The following is a 7,814-nucleotide window of genomic DNA, read 5'->3' on the forward strand; positions in this document are numbered from 1 at the left end:
TTTTATTTTTTTTTTTTTTTTTTTTTTTTTTTTTTTTTTTGAGTTTTGGCCTAATGCCTTGTTCGTGATCAGGTTACCAAGAACCTCCTTCTACAAGGAATAACTAAAAATGGCAATTATGTGTTTCCATATTTGTTCGTTCCTAGGACTATTAATACACACACTTCTTTTCTTAATTCTGCTAATAAATGTACAGTTTTAACTGCATCATGTAATTCATCACATAATGTAAAATTTTGGTACAAAAGACTTGGCCATCCTTCAATTAGAATTGTGCAAAGTGCTAGGAATAAATGAATTATATCCCTTGAATACACTATAGACCTTCTATATATATAGCTATAAGACTAACTACTTTTTGTTATTGAAACAGAACACTAACTAATCTAGCTCTCTCCTATTTACTTGTTGTACACGTTCTATAATTTTTACTGATTTTTTATTCTCTTCTTTATTTTCGTGACATTCTCTTTATAGACATGCTTTTGAAAGGGTCAGATATGCAAACGTGATGGTAACTCTATTGCCACGCTTTTATCAATATATCGCCACACTTTATTTTTTTGTCATGTTTCTATTGATTACCACGCTTTTTAAGCGTGGCCATATATGTGACCCTATAGCCATGCTTTTCAAACGTGCTAAGTCGAAGATACGGCTATACTTTTAAAGCGTGCCAATAATCAAAGATATGACTACACTTTTAAAATTTGTTAACAGCAGAATGCTGTTACATAATTGCATTGAATTTAAAATTGTTGACAGCAGCTTTTGAATCAAATTTATTTGCAAAATTTTGCATCAAATGTTATATGACCAAAGTGGATCAAATATTTTAGACCATACCCTGTATCAAACTTTTCACCGTGATATAAATTTATGGTAAAATCCAAATTTTTTATTATTACATAAAAAAATAAAAAAAAATTCTCATAAACTAACATCACAACATTCAACAAAATTCATAATCAGCAAAATCAATTTATAAACGAATTCAACAATTAATAAAATTCTTGAAATATATATCCATATTTAACAATTAATAATTAATTTAGTTAGACTTTATTAAAAAAAAATAGATGTATAATATTATTTATGTTTTATTGGATCCAAAAACCAATTTTAGTTTCTAATGAAAAGAACAAAATGATAGTATTTTTTGATAGATAATTTTGTGTCAGTGAAAATCCTTTTTTATATTTTATAACTTTACCTTTATTTTTTTAGATATTAAACAAACTTTGGTATAACATTTCCCTATTGAATTTTTTGAATTTTACGGTGTTTTTCAAAATTTTATACGGCTTCTTGTGTTGACAATACGGCCCGTGTAGAAGCAGTTTCAGGCCAAATGCCAAAAAGAACCAAGACACATGCAGTAGCACTGGGGAGTGTTAATACTTAACACATGCAGACATGCAGTAGTCACCTTCTTCGACGGCTGCATCAAAATTGAGCTTATAGCCAATAATGCCCCTTTGGTTGCCTTCGTTACCGGCGAATGTATCGGTTTCCGCTATCCTGTCCAGCGTGGCCGCCGCCACGGTCACTGCCGCATCCTTCTTCTTAATCTACAAGTCTCACCTCCGCCCTCACAAAGAGAATCTCATAACACTCCATCAAGAGCAACCCAAACGCAATCCACGTGGCAAGATCCTGTTCGTTTCGCGAATCGGATTTTTAACTGCAGAAGGCCTAGCGAAGCGCCTCTGCGATTTGTTAGAGTCGAAAGGCCTCGTTTTGGAGGTCGTAGATGCTCGGACTTACGATCCCGAAGACCTACCCAAGGAGAACCTCATCCTCCTCCTTCATTCAACTTCGTTTGTTTGGAACCGACCTATCGGACCGTTCTCCGACAACACCAAAGGAGCAAAGGTCTTCGCCAGTTGGCTCGTGCATAACGCGGAGAGCTTTGGGATCGGAGCGGTTGTTGTGAAGGCTTGCGATTTTACTGCATTTGTGGTGCGCAAAAGGGATGGTAAGAATTTGATGGCTAAGGCCGCCAATCATTTTAGGGATTTGGATCACGTTAAATACGATCCTCATTTTGAAGAGTGGTTGGGAAGTGTTGTTGCGACGGTTTCGGGAGATACAGTTGCTAATGGCAGGGAATCTGAACCTGAGGTCAGTTTATAACTATGACGTTTTAATTTCTTATCTAATTTTATTCTAAACACTATGATTGTTGTTCTAATTCTAGGATGATGTTGGTTGTTCTGATCCAAAAAGCATATATATGTTGGTGGAAAATGTGGATGTAATAGATAGAAAAAGAACCTTCAGGCGCAGAATGTTAATTATCTCTGAGGCCAATGGAAGTGTTGATCTTGAAGATGGAGGTCCTGTAACTGCCCAATGGCCTCTTGCAGATGATCTAATAATCGATTCCAAATTACCAATTCTTCAAGGATTTTGTTCCCTTGGTGGCAGCTTGTTCATTGCTGGTGGTATCATGTGTAATAATGGACCAAAATTTGAATTTGAGCTGGAATGGGAACATTTTTTCCCTGCAAAAATGTGGTGCCTCAAGTACGAAGGTTCTACTTGGATTTGGAGTTTATGCGGAAGCATGTTCTACTACCGGATGAATCCCATAGTGGTCCCATACCATGGCAAAGTGTGCATCTTTGGGGGTGACACTGACGGTGGATATTGGGTTGAAATCTACTATCCAAAATTAGATTTATGGGAAAAAAGGGAAGTGCCCGAAGATATATACATGTTCGAGAATCCTAAATCTTACTTTTTGTGGGAGGACAGAACGAAGCCTCGTAAGAAGACCCTCATTGTGTTTTATTGTTCTTCTGGTAAGGATCAGTGGCTCATCTCATATGATTTCGAGTCCAACATTTGGGAAGACTTTTGGTGGGAGTTACCGCTAATTAGTGATGATTCTTATCCAAGGAAACTCATTCGTTTGGCATGCAGTGAGTATTTACTCATTGTTGACTCTGCAGCTATGTGGTACATTTATGACTCTTCTAAGGAGAAACTCGTGGCAGATGTGCACGTGAACGGTTTGGAAGAGCTGACTGGACGGGTGTCATATGTTTTCTGTTGCTACTACAGCAGCGAGGAAAGTCTGATTTATCTCTTCATGGAACTAGATGAAAAGGTTGTTGAGGAACGTGGTGGTGATCTTGACCTTGTTCCTTATGCTAGAGTCAAGCTCCAAATTGATGGTAAATTTTCTGCCAAGGTTGAATCCAAGGGTAATCTTAAAGTTGGTTCCTATAGCAAACTCTATATGTAAGCATGAACCTTTCTCTGATTTCTTTGTTTATAATTATTATACTGTTTCAAACTTGCTCACTCTATCCATTGAGTTTCTTTATACAGGTTTGCTGTTGGTGACCAAGACACTGAATTAAAGAGAAGATTGTAGCTTAGCTTAGTTTTGTGCATCATACTGGTGTGGTGGCCATCATATTAATAGGAATATGTTTTGTTGAACAGAAATATACCCCTTTATTGTAGCTTAGGTTTGTGTAGGGATCTTCATTCTGGACTTGTGAGTTTGTTGCATTGGAATGGAAGAGGGAAGATATAGGTGGGGTTGGATGTTATTAAGCCTTGTCCTTTTGATGCTCTTTGGGCACCCTATGATGAACACTCCTTTTTTCTCTTTGGATTATTGACTATGAACAAATTTCTCTTTATTTGATTGATCCACTTGTTGTTTCATAAATCAATATTATTTTGAATTGCACAGTCTAAATGTTTAAAGTATACAATACATGTTAGCTAAAGTTGAAAAGCTTAATACTTTTCCCAATAAAAAAAATGGAAGGTAGTAGGTGGTTTAGAAACTAAAGATGACTGGCAATGCTAAGAGTAATTAGAGATTTCTTGCTTTTAAGATCATATAGGAATTTTCTTCATTGTTAAATTAGATATGTACAAATTACAAAAGTTGGCTCTGCAAGATTTTAGTGGGACAGAGCAATGTGTCCAATGATGCAGGGGAGAGAGAAAGTTGATGATCGTTTTTGTTGATGCATTTAGACAAATTTGAAGAACTCATTCTCACAAAGGAAAGGAGGGATGAATGAAGGAACGAAGACGACTAGTTTGGCTCATGAGTTTGTTTTTGAAGGATAAATGTAATATTAGAAAAATTTGTAAACAAATTAATGGATATAGAAAATGAGCTGCATATCGTGTATTGGGTCCAGGAATAAATTCTGTTTATGATGAAGAGGAAAAAAATAATGTTTTCTTCTTCTTTTTGTTTTTTGGTATAGATATTAGATAGTTTTATTAGTGTTAATCTACTTCTTTACTTTACGTCGTTACTATTCATTTTTCTCTTTTTTTTTTTTAATTTCTGAAGTTCTGATTTTGTACGTCTACTATATTTGTGTGTATGGAATTTGAAAGCAATTTTTTATACAGCTATGCTATATACATACAATTTTTTTTTTCATGAAGAATTATATGAATATGAAATAAGAAAAGAAAAAGAAGAAGCAGCAGAAGATAAGAAAGAAGAAAAAAAAATTTTGAATTTAAATTTTGAATTATGCAAAATTTATTAGCACACACATCGAAAATACATCCAAATTTGCTGTAAATATAGAAAAATGTTTTTTCTAATGCTACTTTTTTGTTCTTTTTTTTTTTATTTTTTTTTTCTTTTAGTTGAACGAATGTAAGTTCATCATCTTCCAAGTAATTTTGTACCATTGTGTGTTTCTTCTTCTTTGTTTGATTTTTTTTTGTTTTTATTCTTGTTAAAATAGTAAAATAAAAAGAAACTTAAGAAGATAAAATAAGAAAAAAAAGATGAATAAAAAAAAAGAAGATAATGATAATGAAAAAGAAGAAGAGGAAGCAGAAGAAGACGAGGAGGAAGGAGAAAAAAAGTTTTGAATTATGCAGAACTTATCAGCACATATACACCGAAAACACACCCAAATATATTCGTGTTACACCCAAATATAGAAAAATATTTTTTTAATGCAGAATTTTTACATTACATTCAATTCAAACCATCAACGATGAACAACAATTTTCAAAAATAAAAACAACATTATTCACCTAAAGAATCATAAACTACTAACGAAAACATTAATTAGAATCGAACCGCACCTCAGCCACTTGAATGGATTCAAAATAATCAATTTTGTTCTGGTTCAATTGACAATCTGAATTTGAATTATTCATTATCTTCAACAACAAGATAACTGATGATGGAGGAAAAGGAGAAAAATGAAGGAAGAGAAAAAATTCCAATAAAAAAAGGAGGAAGAAGAGGAGGAGTAGGAGGTAGTGGTGGTGAGAGAGTAAAACAAGAAGAAACTTGAGAAGGTAAAATAAAAAGGAACAGATGAATAAGAAAAAAAGAAGAAGATGGTGATGATGATGATGATGATGATGAAAAAAAGAAGAAGCAGAATATGAGGAGGAGGAAGAGGAAAAGTTTTGAATTATGCAGAACTTATCAACACATATACATCGAAAATTCTTAAAAATACACCTAAATATCTTTGTGTTACACTCAAATATCTTCATGTTATACCCAAATTTGCTGCAAATACAAAAAAAATATTTCCTCTAAAGCTGCATTTTTTTTTCTTCTTTTTTTTCTTATTTCTTTCTTTCTTTTAGTTGAATAATGTAAATTCATCATCTTCCAAGTAATTTTGTATCATTATGTGTTTTTTCTTTTTCTTTGTTTGATTTTTTTTGTTTTTATTCTTGTTAAAAGAGTTAAACAAGAAGAAACTTGAGAAGATAAAATAAGAAAAAAAGATGAATAAAAAAAATAAAGAAGATGATGATGAAGATGATGGAAAAAAAGAAGAAGAAGATAAGGAGAAGGGAGAAGAATAGTTTTGAATTATGCAGAATTTATCAGCACACTTACACCAAAAATACACCCAAATATCTTCTTGTTACACCCAAATTCGCTGCAAATACAGAAAAATATTTTCTTTAATGCAGGACTTTTACATTACATTCAATTCAAACCATCAACGATGAAATATTATTCACCTACAGAATCATAAACTGCTAACGAAAAAATTAACTAGAATCGAACCATACGTTACCTACTTAATTGGATTCAAAATATAATCAATTTCGTTTTGATTCAATTGATAATCTGAACTTGAATTATTCATTATCTTCAACAATGAGATAACTGATGATGGAGAAGAAAGAGGAAAAGAAAGGAGGAGAAGAAATTCCAATGAAAAAAAAAGGAGAAAGAGGAGGAGGTGGAGGTGATATTGGTGACAATGATAACGAGAGCGAAAAATAATGAAGAAGAAGAACGTGCAGCAAAAAGAAAAAAAAGAACGTATAATAACGGCACGAAGAAAAATATGCGCGCGTCAAAACAAATGACTTATATGATTTGTATGAGAAAAATACTTCTACGTAGAGAATAATTCTTTTTTACATCCTGATTTTGTGAGGATCATTAATTCTTTGTAAATGAACGGTAGATGATAAGCAACAAAATGTTTAGTTCCTATAATATACATCTTTTTGGCAAAAGCATACAAATTTTAATAAGCAAATACAAGATACCCTTAAAACAATTTTTTTTGTTCTTTAAATACAAATTTCTCTTTAGTTTCAATATCATAATTTGTTCATGTCTAAGTTCTGGAATTTCATGTTCAATGTAAATATCAATAACACCATCGTTTTTTCCATCTTAAGAATACATCTCTCTCAACTCATTATCAAAATTTAAACACCTCAAATCCACTTTCAGATTCATTTCTGGCACCTGCTACCAAACTTCTTTCATTTTTTCAAACTCCAACTCTTTGAAGTAATTTTTCAGGTAGAATACATCTAACCTATTCACATCAACCTCACCCAAATAGTACTTATTGTCAGGATAATATGTCCATTTTTTATTTTTACCCTTCTCAAAAATTTTTTCATGATGAAACATTATATCTAACACTTCGGCGTCCATCTGCAACATACCAGAAGAACAAATAAATTTAACACGCATGCAACACAAAAATAATAAATAACAAATACATAATGCACGATCAGAGATTGTCCCTATTATATTGAAAAGAAATAGAGCATCCAGTAGCGGTTGGAACATATCAACAACAAAAACCCTAACAACATATCGTTTCCAACGAAATCTTAATACAAAAGATAAGAGTAACTTAAACAATTCCGAAAAATGAGCCAAAAAAAAAAAATTGACCTTCAAGATAGATTAAACGGTTTCACATCATTTGCTTCAATGACTTCTCACAGACCTTCCACCAAGTTTAGCGCAACGACGGTAAGAAATCAGCGAGCAAGCAGTAGTACCCTAAGCTACCGCCATTGTCTCTAGTTATGGAAGAGGAGAAGCGTTGAAGTCACTGTGAAATTATGAAGAAGATGTAACAAATGACCATCCCTTCGCCCAAGCAACCATTACATTCAACTGGGAGCAAAACGGCGATGTTTTGGCTTTAAAACGTTTCACCCATGAAATAACGTCGTTTCTTAGATCGTAGGTGGCAGTGGCTGTGCCACATAAATAAGTCTGTCGATGAGTCATGCCGAAATTCGAGTGAAGGACCAGTATGTAGCCTGACGCACAATTTCGAGGACATGAATAGTGCAATTGGAATCTCAGGGACTAAATTGGTGTACGAATCAAATTTGGGGGGACCACTATGAAAATTTAGTCTAATTTACTAGCATCATGTCACACCTATCTTCTTTTTGACATGGCAAAACTCACGTATCGTTGAAAAATAGTTCACGCTTTATTAACAAGATAGATATTCTAATAAAAATATTATACTTATTTTTATATATAAATATTTTTTTTAATTATTAGA

The sequence above is a fragment of the Arachis ipaensis genome, chromosome B06 (assembly GCF_000816755.2).
Source record: "Arachis ipaensis cultivar K30076 chromosome B06, Araip1.1, whole genome shotgun sequence".
In the NCBI taxonomy this organism is placed as follows: Eukaryota; Viridiplantae; Streptophyta; class Magnoliopsida; order Fabales; family Fabaceae; genus Arachis; species Arachis ipaensis.